Genomic DNA, 15,104 nt, shown 5'->3' with positions numbered 1-15,104 from the left:
GCCCTCCCTCGTCCCTCTCCCTCTCTCTTTCTTTCCGCCTCTCCCCCTTCTTTTCTTTCTTCAGTCCACCCTAGGTGAGTAAGCGACGTCAGGTTGAAAGTACGGTTAGTGTCTCTTTTTACAGGTGCAGATTATTCCGTATTTTCATTATGCAGGTACTGAGTCCCAGTGCGGTTTCTGCCTTCGGTCCATTTTATGTTCCTTCAAACTTAACATCTACGTGCAAATTCATTGCAGACTTTAAAGTATCCTTCTCTGATAATCCGATGTGAGGATTCAATGATATCATTTCACATCAATAAAAATGACCATAATGGATATACAAAGGTGCCGATTCCAAAGCAATGCCTTCTGATAGAGGAAAAGTCTGCTCAAGTTAACTGAGTGACCCTGATCAATTACTGAACCCCTTTCTGCCTTCTTTGTAAATGAGAAGGTTAAGTAGGTAATTCTAAGGTCTTTTCCTGGTCTAAAATTTCATGATTTGAAATAGCTAAAGTGTTATTTTCTGTATCAGTACATTTGAGTTACAGTTGTAAGAGAAACTAAAATTTATTACATGCATCCAACAAGCACATTTTATCCAAATTATATTTGAGTGTATATATTCAGAATAATCTAATGCCCTCCCGGCTCTTAGGGAGGTAAAGTTAACCACAGCACATCTGAAGAACCAAAAAGCTCGTGAGAATTAACAGACCATACCCAATACAAGTGACTACGGAACTCTGATTCATTCTTCAAAGCTCAACTCCAGTACCAACTGCTCCAAAAAGCCTTTTTTCACCAGTCCCATTCAAAATAATCACCCCTTCCATTATATTCCCATAGCACTTTGATGGTATCTCCACAAGAACACCTATTTCATTCTGCTTTTTTCTTGTTCTTTTAAAATTGTTAGTTGCTTGTTTATATGCCTCCTAGCATTATAGGCTTTTTTCTGGAATGCAAATTACATATTTTAATCATCAGTGTAACTGTATACACAGCATGTTGTAAGTTTTTTTTTTAATGGGAAGCGGATTTAATATTGATATTGTTGATCTCTGACCAATTAAATGTTCACAGGCTCAAGTTAGGCTAATTGAATTTGCCTAATATGAGGCATCTATGAACTCCCGTGAATACCAAAAAATATATATAAATTGACGTCTGGGGTCCCTTGTTACTTAAATAATTTTGGAAAGAGTTAACTCTAACCAATTGTGACAAGAGGATCTTATTTGTAAAGGAGGCAAAATGGAAAGTACTCAATTCATCTCCCAAATGGATATGCGTAGAAAAGTAGTAAAGTAATAGAATGTAAAATGAAAAGTGATGTATAGATATTCAATGTTATTAGTGATAGAAGCAGAAATATAAATAAGCAATACCTATAGATCAGTTTTTAGAATCAGACATCACAATATGGCAGGTCTGGTAGGACATGTGAAAGGAATAAAATTTCAAAATAGAATTAACGTATTTACCAAAATATGAAACACATTAACTGAAAACTAAGCATATTAATTTAAATAAGTGATGAAAAGTATTCACCGCGCAGAGGAGTTGATTGCAAATAAGCAAAATTACAAACAGAATAATGAGGGAGAAAGAACCAAGAAAGAAAAAAAAAGTAAATAAAAAAACTGATAGTTAACGAAAAGCAGTGGAAAGAAAAAAAAATAGGTTAATTGTTTATACAACTTAATCAAATGTCAAGGTAGCATTTTTTTTTTACAGCAGCTACCTGTATTTTAGGCTCAAACTTCATGTTTCCAAATCATTTTTAATCTGATGGGCATAGTCTTCTATATTTGATTTAAGATACAAAGTGTCAATATTCCATTGCCAGGAAATCCATGACTCTTGCCAATATTTTTCTAAGATGAACCTGCCACAAAAATAAAATCAAGCGAAACACTGTGCCCTCTTTGCTACACAATTCTATTTAACACCTTCTTCTCAGGGACAAGATAATATAACAGATGATGTTTGAGCAAAGATGCTATTATACTCAGTAGTTCTGTGTGCTAGAGTTGTTTTTGATAAAGATGGCACTGTTGGCTTCAATTCCATTAAAACTGAAAAAAAAAAATCAATATTTACCAAATGGAAAAGAACCCCTCCCTAACATCTTTTTAAAAAGCCAAATGGCCAATCATACAGGATAACCACAATTAAAATATTTTAATAACTTTTAAAATTTCTTGACCAAAAGACTTTTTTCAGATTAATAAGAAATACACTAAGATCTCCAATAGCGTGAAAGTTAGAAAAAGAACATGGATAACCTGTTCACAAAATAAATGTAAATGGCCAGTAAGTTTAAAGAAATATGTTCTGCCTATACAAATCCAATACATAAAATGTACACAATTACCACATCCCTTATATTTCATGTTTCACCGACGAAATTAGCTGAAAAGTAGCAGTGTCCTACTGCTAAACTCTAACAAAACTGTGCTGAGACAGCCCTACCTCTATGCTAGTGATGTACATTGACACAATTTTTCTGGAAAGAAAGTTGACAATATATGTCAACTGCTTTATAGAATATATGTACATCATTAATCCACTGTTTCTATTTACAGATATCACTTCTACAGAAATAAACAAAGGTATGAAGAAGGATTTTGTACAGTGATACACATCTCAGTTGTAATTGTTATATAAGGAAAGTAAGTATGTAAGTTATCTTGTTTTTTCATCCTCAGTAAATGGCCTCTTATCTGATTGAAATTGCTAGTTACTCAGCTAGTGGAGAAAAAAGTTGGTAAAGCAAATTTTTTTGAATGATCCACGTATGCTGTATTAGGATTCATTTTGGTTGCAAGCAACAGAAACACAAAATAACAGTAAACAAGGTAAAAGTCTCTTTTTCAGGTGAATGTCTGTTTTGATCCTGGGCTGTTGTGGCCCTCCAACGTGAAATAGATACCTTCTTTAGCTTCTTGCTCAGCCACTCATGGCCATGATTCCCAATTCCAGTTCTAGCAATCATGCCTACATTCCAGGAGCAGAGAAGAAAAGGAGGAAAAGATGGCAGGCTCACACCACGGACATTTTCCTAAAGTTGCACACACCATTTACCCTTTCATTTCCTCCTCAGAAATGGTGAGCTGGTAACGCTTATCTGCAAGGCTAATAGGAAATGTTGACTATTCCAGGCTGTCATGTGTCCAGTTGAAAATCAGAATTCTTTCCTGATTTGTCTTTTCCTCAGCTGATGGCTTAACACTGTGCACTGCCCTGGGCTGAGCTTTCCATACTTGAGGTTTTCAGTAACTGAATGAATAGCTACTGCAGACACTAGACAATGCCACCTTCACTTGAAATGACCTTCTACCTCAACCTGACATAAACTTTCACAGAATTTTAAATTCCTGAGCTTCTGTCATTGGAAAAAATGCTCTCTAATACTCAATCAAGTATCTGCAGTTACTCTCTTAAATGCTACTGGGCCTAGATACACTGACAAATCAAGGTAATCAGGGTTAAATCACATCTGCAAAGCAAGCAGCAGTACTCATACTCCTACTAGGCCATGTAATGATTAGAATTCTAAGAGGTCTTGGGCTCAGTAGAATAATGACTCAAATTTAGATTATATATATTATCAGAACATATTTGAATGACTGACAGGATAGTTTAATTCTAAGAATCCAGTGATGCTCTCTGTTCTCTGGAATGGACAGCAAAGGACCAGACTGTAGAATCTTACCCGGGTTATATACCCTTGCTAATTTGATACCCTCTATTCTCTCCTTGATTCAAGCAATTCCCCCTTATTCTTTTTCACTCCAAAAGAAGATCTGTCTATTCTACATCTTAACGACCTGGAAGCTTACCTATAGATCTAGATAAAGTAAATAAAGATCTAGATTTTTTTTGGTGTTTTTGTGGGGGAAGGGGGTAATTAGGTTTATTTATTTAGTTAGTTAAATGGAGTTACTAGGGATTGAACCCAGGACCTCCTGCATACTAAGTGAGCACTCTACCACTGAGCTATACACCACCCCCCACCATCTAGATGTTTTTAAAAAGAACTTCTGCTAATAAAATGGTTAACATTCTTTACATCCTGACTTTTTTCTTCTCAATGGAAGAGTCTCCTTAGAACCGTTTTTTCATGATTTCTCTAATGTTGGCACACATGTATGCCAGTTCCAGACAACTGTGAAGGGAACAATAAGCTGCTGCTGCTGCTTTTTTCCCCCTGTAACTTTCCTAGCTACTTTGTCTCACATCCTACAATTAAATTACCTTTCATAATTTAAATTAGGTTCAACTCCAAATGCTTTAAGCTACTTACTATCAATGTTAGCAGTAGAACACAAGTTTTTGCAAAAGTACTCAGCATTCATACAAAGTTGCCTTAAAAATGTCACATCACAGTTTCTAGATTCGAGACTCTAGAAATATGAAAATGTTCAAAAACTCAAACACTGTTTTTGGGTCTCCCTCTTATAAAGGCAAAGGTGCTTTTACTTTACAAATGAAAATATCGTGGTCAACCAGATGTTTAATAATGACTGTCATGGCTTATAACAGAAGGGAAAGACTCTTTGTTTTTTATGAAATATTGCCACCCTATTAGATTCTGCTTCTCAACCTCGTTCCTTTAAGTTTATATTAGACACCAAGAGGAGATATCTGACTCATAATTACTCCTCCTTCTCTGAGAATGGCTCCTATATGTGTGTATGAGGCTCTGTCCATACTACTTGGTCCTATCCCTTGACCGTGTTTGATCCGGCCAAGGGCAGCTGACCCAAACTTGGCTAATCAACATCCTTCCCTAGGACTTTTCAGACTATACTATGCAAAGGCTTTCAACATCCCTGATGGTAGAGGAGGCTCAGTAGCTATTCATGGCCATGTTTTCTACGATGTGGTGCTATCTAAACCTGACTTAGTGCAATATGTTCCTGAAGAATGTCATCAGATTTTTACAATATTGCTAGCCTTAATCAGAAATTCCTTCTTCTTTTGCATCTATATCTAAACTGCCAAACAAGGGGGAAATTCTGTATGGACTTGCAGGTATTGTGCTAACATACACTCTGTATGAGGGTGATACCCAGGACAATAAGTTTCCTGTAAAATTGCCTGCTGGATTTCCCTGAAAGCTGAGCCCACAGAAGGCATATTGCATTATTCTTCTCAGAATATTAGTCACATTATCTTTGTAGTCCTCCCAGTTAGAAGATTTTCTCATTTCTCGTATCTGCTTTAATCATATACCTCACTTCTTATAAAAGCAAAATGAAGAGTGGTAGGAAAAATATTGCCTATTTAAAAATACGGTGCTCAGGACCATATAAGATATTCAATAAATGTTTCGTGAATGAAATAATTCAAGGCAAGTATTATATAATATATGCTATAAAATACACAAGATGTATCTATTAAACTATGATTTATATTAATAGATCTATCATTTATTAAGATTACGTATTAGTAGATGTTATATATCAAAATGAGCGATATCAACTTTAAATTAGTCACCTTGAGTAAAGGAGGCTGCTGTTGTTCAAAACAAATTGAACCCTTTTGAAATCATTTTATGCTATGGCATGCTTTGGAATAGCCTTGAGATATCAGCAAATCTCTTGCTTTTAAAGTACTTTTTTGGCTAGTGGTTTAGAATCAACAGGAAAAAAAAAATCACTGGCATCAAAGAACTGGAAAAGAGCTTGGAGGTCATCTAATTAGTTGTCAAACCAGGAGAAAATTTTTTTTTGTTCAAAAATATGTAAAGTCTGACTAAATTTTCATGTGGATTAATTTTAGACTACAACTCCTTTAAAGTAATGACCCTTACCTTCTGTGGGCAGGGCCTCATCCTCCCAAGAAACCAGCAACATAGGTGTTATCTCCACTTCATTAACATCGTTTTTACTCAGTAGAGTACGCCATTTGGACAAGTGTGTCTTACTAAACCTCTGTATATGCTGATAGAGATTCTAAAAGCAAGTTTTTACAATGAGAGCCTTCCTCCTTGGCTACAGTTCTTTCGATCAGGAAGGGAAGGAGTTAAGTTGCTTGATCAACAGCTGGCTATTCAAGCCTTCTTCCTGGGGAAATTGGAATCGGGGCTGAGAAAGTCATTGCTTCGTTCTCTGAATAGGCCATATAAGTCACCAAGCTGTGGTGTGGCCCTCTTTTCCTTGCGACTTTAATTCAAGAATAAGAGGTGTTTCGTTTTTGATAGGAGGCCTGGACTGGTCAATCATCAGTTGAACTTGCCTTTAGCCACCCAGCAGAAGAAGTGAAGAGAACGCTACTCTGCAGAAAGAGCATAAAACACGGGCACAGAGTGAGCCTAGATGAAATGCAAAGAGAGAGATTTTGGATGGCTTTCTGGACCAGGGTTCTGTTTCTCTCCTGCGATCCAGCTACATTTCTGTACTTTGTTTCTGAAGAACAACCCTTGAGGTATTATAGTATATTCTCCTTTTTGAGGAAGCCAGCATAACTTTGTCATAGTTATTAATGAGTTTTGTCTGGTCGGTTCCATCTTCCTACTTTTGAAAATAGCATGCCTCTTCCGTAGGTGTCCTTTTCCTCTGTGCTTTATATATTAGTAATGATCTGTCCATTGTGGTACCCAGCCCACATAGGGAAGGCAGATGATGCAGGCCAAATCATATATTGTAACCAGCTCTACCCCAGTGATCTGTTATAGATGGCCAGATGACTTAAGCCAGACTATTCAGAGGCATTCCCTGAGATTTTCAAAATATAAACACTGGAATAGAGGAATTTTACCTCCTTTGCTGATGTGTTTTCAAGTTGGAATTATGCAAATCTGAAGTATATATGTATATATGTATGTATTATCAGTTAATTAGTTATATTATTTCAAGCTGCTTCTCAGGGATTTAACAATGAAAAAAATAAAATAATAATTTTCTCACAAAATGGTGAAAAGATTAAGTGTACACATGTCAACAGCTTGGTATATCTTTACCTTATGTTATTTAATATTAGATTTTAATTAGATATATTAGTTATGTTTACGTGAAATGTCATGAAACAAAATTCCAAATCTATACTGTACCTCTTACACTGAGGTATGCATACTGTGTTTCTGATTCTCTAATGGTTAAGAAAATCTTGGTTTAGGACTCTAAGCTGAAGAGGATATAGTATACAGGTAAGATACCTTTGTTGCTTTCAAACATTCAGAGATCCAGGTTAATGGCGATTCCTCCATCTTTAACACATGGCTTTCTCCACTGCACTGGGCAGACCATGGGGAAGAGAGGTGAGGGGTGATTTCTTAGCATTTTATTTATGGGCCTGCATGATCCTTATCGCCAAATTCCCACAAGAACTCAGTCATATGGCTACACTAACTGTAAAGGAGGCTGGCAAATGTAATCTACTTTTGGATCCAGGAAGAAATTGATGTGAGTTTGATAAATAACTATGCTGTTCTTGCCATATACTCTCTTGGCAGTTCTGAAATAATGAAGCATAAAAGAATATTCAGAATTGTGCAACATAATCACTGCCACGTAACTGAAGTAATATTCTGGCTGTATGTCATGGTACAAAGAACTCAGGACATGGATTCAGACGATGCTATTTTCAGTCTTGTCCTTACCACTAATGCACGGAGTATTGGACAAGTCAGTTGATATTTCTAGATTTTATCTATCCTGTTGGAAAAATTGGTATTTTAAAATATCTGTCCTACCTGCATTACAAGGTTAATGTGGCCACCGAATTATGTATATTGTAAATTTAGAGTACTGTGCAAATGGAAGATCCTTGCTAGGACACACACACACACACGCACACACACAACTACACCATTTATACGCATAGAACTCTGTGTGCTATACTCTGATTCTCATGTTTTCCCATGCTGCTTGAATGTCTTGTCCATAAATGCTGTATCCTCTTCTGGAGATGATATGATGCACCTGCATATTCCTTCTTCCCAGGACCAAAGTATTAATTCCACAGCATGAAGAATGTACGCTGCTCACAGATGAGTTCCTCAAGTATTCCCTCCCTCTGTTGAAGGGAGATATCTTACTCAAGATGATATTCCCTCCCTAGGAACATAATTCAACTTCTGTCCTTCACAGCAGTAATTATGGTGGGCTCCTTTCCTACTTCTAGATGACTCTGAAGGACCATCTCATGTTCCTGGAGCCCCCACTGAACTGATGGTGGCTTCATGAGCCCCACTCTTCCCTCTAGCCAGTTCTGAGTCCCTCATCCCACACCCCCGTCCATCCCCATTCCCACCCTGAATTGTTCCTTAGAGCACTTCTGGATAAACCTTCTGTGCGCATTCCCATCTTAGAACCTGCTTCCTAGGACCCATGACCTACAGTAGCCTCCTAGCTCCTACCTTGCCTTTGCTATCGTTTTTTCTCAACACTCAGCCAGAGACATGCTGTTAGAACAAAATAACTGTGTTAGTTTCCTAGAGCTAACGTAACAAAGTACTGCAAACTGGGTAACTTAAAACAACAGAATTCTATTGTCTCACTGTTTTTCTAGAAGTTGGAAATCAAGATGTTGGCAGAGCTAATCTCCCTCTGAGACTCTAGATAAAGCCCTTCCTTGCTTCTTGCTAACTTCTGACAGTGGCCGTCAATCCTTGGCATTCCACAGTTGGCAGCTACATCCCTCCAAATTCAGCCTCTTCATCACATGGTGCTCTCCCTGTATGTCTGTCTTTGCATGGTGTTTTCCTTTTCTTATAAGGAGGCTGGTTGTAATGGATTAGGAGTCACCCTAATGACCTCATCTTAACTTGATGATATCTACAAAAACCCTTTTTCCAAATAAGGCCAAATTCACAGGTACCTGGGGTTAGGACATCAACATACCTTTTGGGGGTGCACAGTTCAGCTCCTAACAATGGCCTTGCCTTAAACCCTCCAGCTGTGCCCTCTATCACTCAGACTAAATCTGAAGTGGCCTGCAAAGCCCTGCAAAGTCTGACTCCCACCAACTCCATGGCTGATCTTCAGCATCTCTCCCCAGAGATCACTTTGCTGCAGTCATAGTAGCTTCCTTGTTGCTCCTTCCACATTCCAGGCACACCCCTGTCTCAGGGCTCTGCATCTGCTAATCTTTGCACCTCGAGTGCTCTTCACCCAGAGGTTCGCACCACTCTTTGCCTAACTTCCTTCAGGTCTGTGCACAAAAGTTGCTTCTCAGGTGCTTTTTCTAACACTCCACTTAAAATTACAAACAATCTTATCCCACTTCCTTTTTTTCTTCCACAGAACTTCTCACCTTCTAATACACCACATAATTTACTTATTCACTTGTGTTTATTGCAGGCCTACAATATGACTTCTGTGGCCTCAAGGCTCTTTTGCCTTAATGATCCCCTTCCTCCATAAAAAATATTTTAAATTATATTTTATGACTGCATCAGTATGAAGAAAAATATAATTCAGATGGATGCATTATTGTAACATTCTATTTTTCCTTCTGGTTTTAAAACACATTAAAATTAAAACATTCTCATGGGCCCTTCATAGTACTGTGGGGCTTAGGCCCTGTAGGTAATGGATAAGTTGGCCCTGATTTGTAGCTGTTTCCCCATCAGAATATAAGCTCTTGGAGGATGAGAACTTTTGTCTGTTTCGCTCATTGATATTTCCCCAGCAAGTAAAACAGGGCCTGCCATATAGCAATGTTCAATAAATATTTGCTGAACATATGAATGGCTAAAAATATCATTTTGGTTTTCCATTAGACTTAGTTTTCCATTCCCTTAGTGAAATTGGTTTGTGTGGCTTAACCTAGAATGTGCTGTTACTTCCACTTCAACACTTAAAACTTCAAGAATAATTCTGCAATAGGCCAAGCAGGCTTTGAACTAACCGCAGGTCTCTAGCCTTACACAACACTTGGGAACCATGGGATGCTTATGGTAGGTGAGCCAGAGGAATTACTTTTCTGTAGCCCACCTTGGTGCACTGGGGAGTTCTATATTCTGTCAGGGAATTATTACAAATATTATGAGAAACATTTTTTGAAATTAAAAAAAAAACTTCCTTAAATAATTACAAAAAAAATTTGCTGGTACCTTGAGCTAAACCATAATCTTGAAATATCTCCTAAGTAACAAAATAAATCATGAAAAAAAACTTAAAATAATTTTACAGAACTAAAGTAGTGTGGCTGCCGTATTACAGAGATTTGTTTTAATGAAAAAAGGAAAAACAAAAACTGTATGAAACTGGTGGGTCTCAGGTGGTGGAGCAAGGATAAAAGAATGACTAAATTTGATTTGTATTTATTAGAAAAGGAGAGATCAGACCTCCAATTTGATTTGGGAAAACTGAAGTTAAACTTGCAGGGGTATAAATATTGCTTATTTTGTACTGAAGAATCCTGGTACTTATAAATTTCTTGGGATAAAAATCACTGAAACCCTTTTGAGAAGAAATATCATTTCATGAGATGCAAAAATCATTACAGTGCTGCATACATTTATTAACATGTAGAATATTTTAATGTACAGAAAATTAGGAAACATCATTATTTCTTTACCCTTTCTAGAACGACTAGAAAATTTTCCATTTGTTCTACATTCCACAGCCTCATGTGTTTTCCTCAGAACTTGGCTAACCCTCAAAATTTAGTTACACATGTCTGTCCACCATTAGACTGCTGAGGAAGCAGGTAAAATTTATTTTAGTGCATATATTACCCAGCATGATGTGTTTCATATGGAATAGATATTTAATGAATGAACTGTTGAATATGAAGCAATTTAAAAACTATAGACACAGGGTTATTTCTTAAGGTTATTTTTACTGTATAAATATTTAGGAAATTCTTTCCTTCGAAGGTTTCTTTTTTACTACCCGACACAAATGTGTTCATTTGCCTAGTTAAGATATGGAGTTCCAAGCCCATCAAAGCATAGCAGTAATATTGATTTAATACTTGCCTAGAAGTTTGTGAAGAACATTATATACATGATCTCATTTAATAATAAAAACAACTCAGAGATACAGGAGTTATTTACTTCATATTCTAAATTAAAAAGGCCAAGGACTGGATAACTTGCTCAAGGTCAGACAGGCAGTCAGTTGAAGAGCTCAATTCAAACCTAAGCCTGAATAATTCCAAAATTAATTCCTGTTCCTTCTCTTACATTTGCAAAAGATCAACTCTACAAAGTACTGTGGCATTTTGGAACAAAAGCAATCTTTTTAAGCAAGCTATTAAGAGATAACATAATGAACTTTTATAAAATAGTTGAAATTTTAATTTAGTAACCAATACATTAAAATAATAATTCTGAAACATAATGATTTTTGCCAGAGAGACCTATATGAAAATGATGAATATATTTCTAGGGAAGATGTAGACATTTACAGTGACAAATATTGGTTCATAGTGTTTTATATCATTTTAAAATCTATATTTTTTCTTGTCCAGTTCAATTGTGAAAATTATTCTACCACTTTTATCTTCTTTGTGCTTCTTTGTCTTTTGTGATTATGTATTTCTGCCTGCCTCCTTTAGTCTTAGGTGTCCCATCTTTGCTTCTATTGCTGATTTTTTCTACCTTATTTCTATGAATTCATCATTCATCCAAAGTTTCTTTATATCTTTTCTTTTTTTTTTTGTTCTCCTGAAAGACCTTATTACCATATTGTCTATGTGGCTTTAAAAAGTTTCAATGTAGATCTGTGCAATGTTTCTTCTCAGATTTCAGAGCCAAGGAAATATCTCTTTTCTGATAATTTGGTTTTCTACTTATTAGCTATTGAGGGCTATGTATCCTATTATGTTCCCCTTTTGCTTTGAATGCCAGAAAGATAAGCATTTGGTTTTTTGCACAATAGCAATAGTTCCCCTAGACTTCGTTGTCTGGGATGATTATGGTTCTCATCATTACTTGTCTGTTGTCATTGTTCAAATGATGTTACAGTTTTGTTATGTGTGACCTTAATTTGTAAGATCCCTCCCTTTCCTGTTGAAGATAAGGAAGTAAAAGAGGAAAAGATGAGAAAGAGACTGAAAGAGAAAGGAGAGGTAGGCAATTTTAACACTTCATCAGTTTTGCTGCAAGTCTGGTTCTGCCCTGTTTTCTTCAGTTTAAGTTAATGACTTCTGTCTTGATTCACTGAACAAGTTCTTGCTCTGTATCCAACTCAGCGTCGCTGGGATGGCTGCTTTATTCTTTTGTGCTCGACATGTCTTCATATTTCATTTCCTCTGGGAATGGAGCATTTCTTTATGACAAATTTTTTCTACAGTCTCTCTTCTTCCCAGATGGAAGCCCTGCTTGTAAAGGCCAGATCTACATAGGCAGTCTTGTTATCCTTGGCCAGGTAGACCCTATTCTGAATGGGAGACTCTCTGTCCATCTGTCTGTTGCTATATATACGTATGCACACATACCTGTGTGTACACACGTGTATATACGCACATACATGCATATTAATAGAATTAAGAGTCCAATAGGAGGTGCTGGTGTGTCTATTCACATTAATGCTAACCACTTATCTAGGCCGTTTCTGTTATCTGTCCCATATTTTAGTTGGTTGACTTTTCCTCTACTATTTGTCTTTCAAGGTGTCTTTTACAACTTAGCATCTATGTCTAGTTTGAGATTCATGCCCAACACTGCCAGCCTCAACCCATTTCAAGTATTCCCTTTTTTCCCTCCTGCTAAAAGCTTTATTGTTTCCATTTGGTCCAAGGCTTGGGAGAGGGCTCCAGGATGGTTAAAAAGCTGCCTGGTGACTGCAGAGAGAGGCTTCAGGCAGAAGCCATGACATCAAAGGCTGCTGGGTTGCAGAGGCTCCTAGTCGTGCTTGAGGGTGAGCCTTTCCAAGAGGTACTCACCCAGCCCAGCCTGGGGACCAGCCAGCCTGTAGAGGTTAGTCAGGAGGTCGCCTGTCTTCTTGATGAGTGTCACCTCCTCATCTAGGAAATGGCTCTCCCAGAAGTCACAGAGGTGGGGGTCTTCCCAGGCAGAACCCAGGGCACACAGATCCAAAAGGGCCTGGTTCAGGTTCTTCTCTCAGAGCACAGTTGCTTCCGTAGCATCCTGAGTCTTATCCCACTCGTCATGAGGTGGCTTCTGTATGTCCTGGAAGAGGGTGCAGCCGCTGCGCTGGTTTTGCAATTTCAAGAGCCAGTCATCACCTTCTTGCTTCTCCTCAGCCAATTCGTGGAAAAAGTGGCCCACACCCTCCAGAGTCACATCCTCGCAGTCGAAATAGCAGCCCAGAGAGAGGCAGCTGTAGGAAGCCCACGGATGCATGTTGACTAGGCGGTTGAAGGCGGCCTCCACTTCGGTGGAATAATTCTGACGAAATCTGGGCGCTCACGATTGATCGGTAATAAGGAGTTAAGCTCAAAAAAAAAAAAAAAAAAAAGTCTGGTCCCAGAGGCTGAGGATAGCAGAGTGGCTGGTTCCGAAGGTTGTGACTGGAAAAAAGGCTGAAGGGTGGTTGGAGGCTGGAGCAAGGGGCATTCCTGGGTCTGTTCGGTCCAAACACTGTTGAAGCAAGAGACAGATCCGCGGGACAGCTGAACGCACTGCCAAGTTTTCCTTCTGTTGTTGGAAAATCTAGCTTGGTTTTAAATTCTTTTATCTCTGTAGAAAGTTAGAAAGAAACCTCACTTCATAGCCCTCTAGTTTGGTTTGGAGTTTGATGCTATGTTGATTGTAGATTAGATCATTCTGCGTGCATGTACATACATGTGTTTATAAGTATATATTTATATTCTGCCTTGTCCAATAAAAAGGATATTCATTTCTATAAATTAGTTGTGCCACTAACATATTGTGTACCTCTAATTCAATTCATCAGAACTCTACTGAGTACAAGGCAGTATACTAGCTCAATATAATACGTATGAATAAGACATTAAGTCCATTCTTTACGGAGTCACAATCTACCCTGGAGACAAACATACCTGTAATATAAGCAGACAGAGATATGGATCTTGACAGTGATTCAAAATCTGTGACTGAAAATGTTTCCTAGTGGCACACGTCTGGGGTAGACCCACATATTGGTGAGTTCCAGAGTACTGTCACTGTGACCTTTTTTTCCTACTTATTGGTCATGGTGGACTGTTTTAGGAATAATCTTGAATTCAAACCAATGTATGCTAGTTAAGTGAACTTGGGCAAGTTACTTAGCCTCTCTGTAACTTATTTCCTTGTTAATAATATGTAGTCATATATATTTATTAAATGAATGAATACATGTATGTGCCTGGCCCCAAGCCACACTAAGGGATACAGTGGTGTACATGTACAAGACAGCCAAGTTGATATTTCATGAAGATTAAATATGAAAGGACATCCATACTGATCAAACTATAGTAGCATATACTTGCATACACAATACATAGTGTATTATAGTAATGTTTTATGCCATTATTATAGCATAGTTGGGAGATCATTTATTCAATGTATCCTATATATTTGTTTAGGTTTACACGTAACAAAAAGTGAAATTTTTCTTGCATCACCCAGGAATCAAAGTGGCAAAGATATAATCACCAAGTGTTACATATATCATGTATATTTAATGTTTTATCTTAAGGAAGAGAATACAACATAGTAAGCATATTTGGCAACTTTCCCTCAATGCAGAGATACCACAGTTATTATTAAATGCTGCTTGATTTGACATTCCACTGATTCTTGAGTCTGGCAGTGGAGAGGAATACCAAAGTTCCCAATATGCTATATCTTAGGTTTTAAATCACCTCTGGCTCCTCTGTTATTCCCTGAACTTAATAAGGTCATGTGTTTTCCAGATCTCATAAAGTGTAGGGAGATGTGACCTAAGTTGTTGGAGAAAGGAGTCAGTAGATACCTCAGAACAGCCCCCTTCATCCTGATTATAGCACATGAGATGTCAACCTAGATCTATACGCTTCTCCAGTAGCTGGAACCCAGAGTAACTTCTGAGAAATACTGACCTCTGGACTGGCTCTATGCAGAGATGGAAGAAATTGTGTGTGTGTGTGTGTTAAAAGCAGTGATTAAAGATTTGTCAGGCTTTCTCCTGTTCTTTCATCATTTACTCAAACCTATGAGTATGACACTGAAAGGTTTTTGTTAAAATGTAAACAAGTGAGATATGCTTAACAAT

General features: G+C 37.6%; 1 pseudogene; it reads right to left on the bottom strand.

Annotated features, from left to right (window-relative positions):
- Window positions 1-12,790: 12,790 nt before the first annotated feature.
- Window positions 12,791-14,065, bottom strand: LOC140700151 (ferritin light chain-like; annotated as a pseudogene).
- Window positions 14,066-15,104: the final 1,039 nt, after the last annotated feature.

Source organism: Vicugna pacos, chromosome 2, assembly GCF_048564905.1.
Source record: "Vicugna pacos chromosome 2, VicPac4, whole genome shotgun sequence".
Taxonomy (NCBI): Eukaryota; Metazoa; Chordata; class Mammalia; order Artiodactyla; family Camelidae; genus Vicugna; species Vicugna pacos.
Note: the sequence above shows the minus strand (reverse complement) of the source record. Positions and strands in the feature narration are given on the sequence as shown.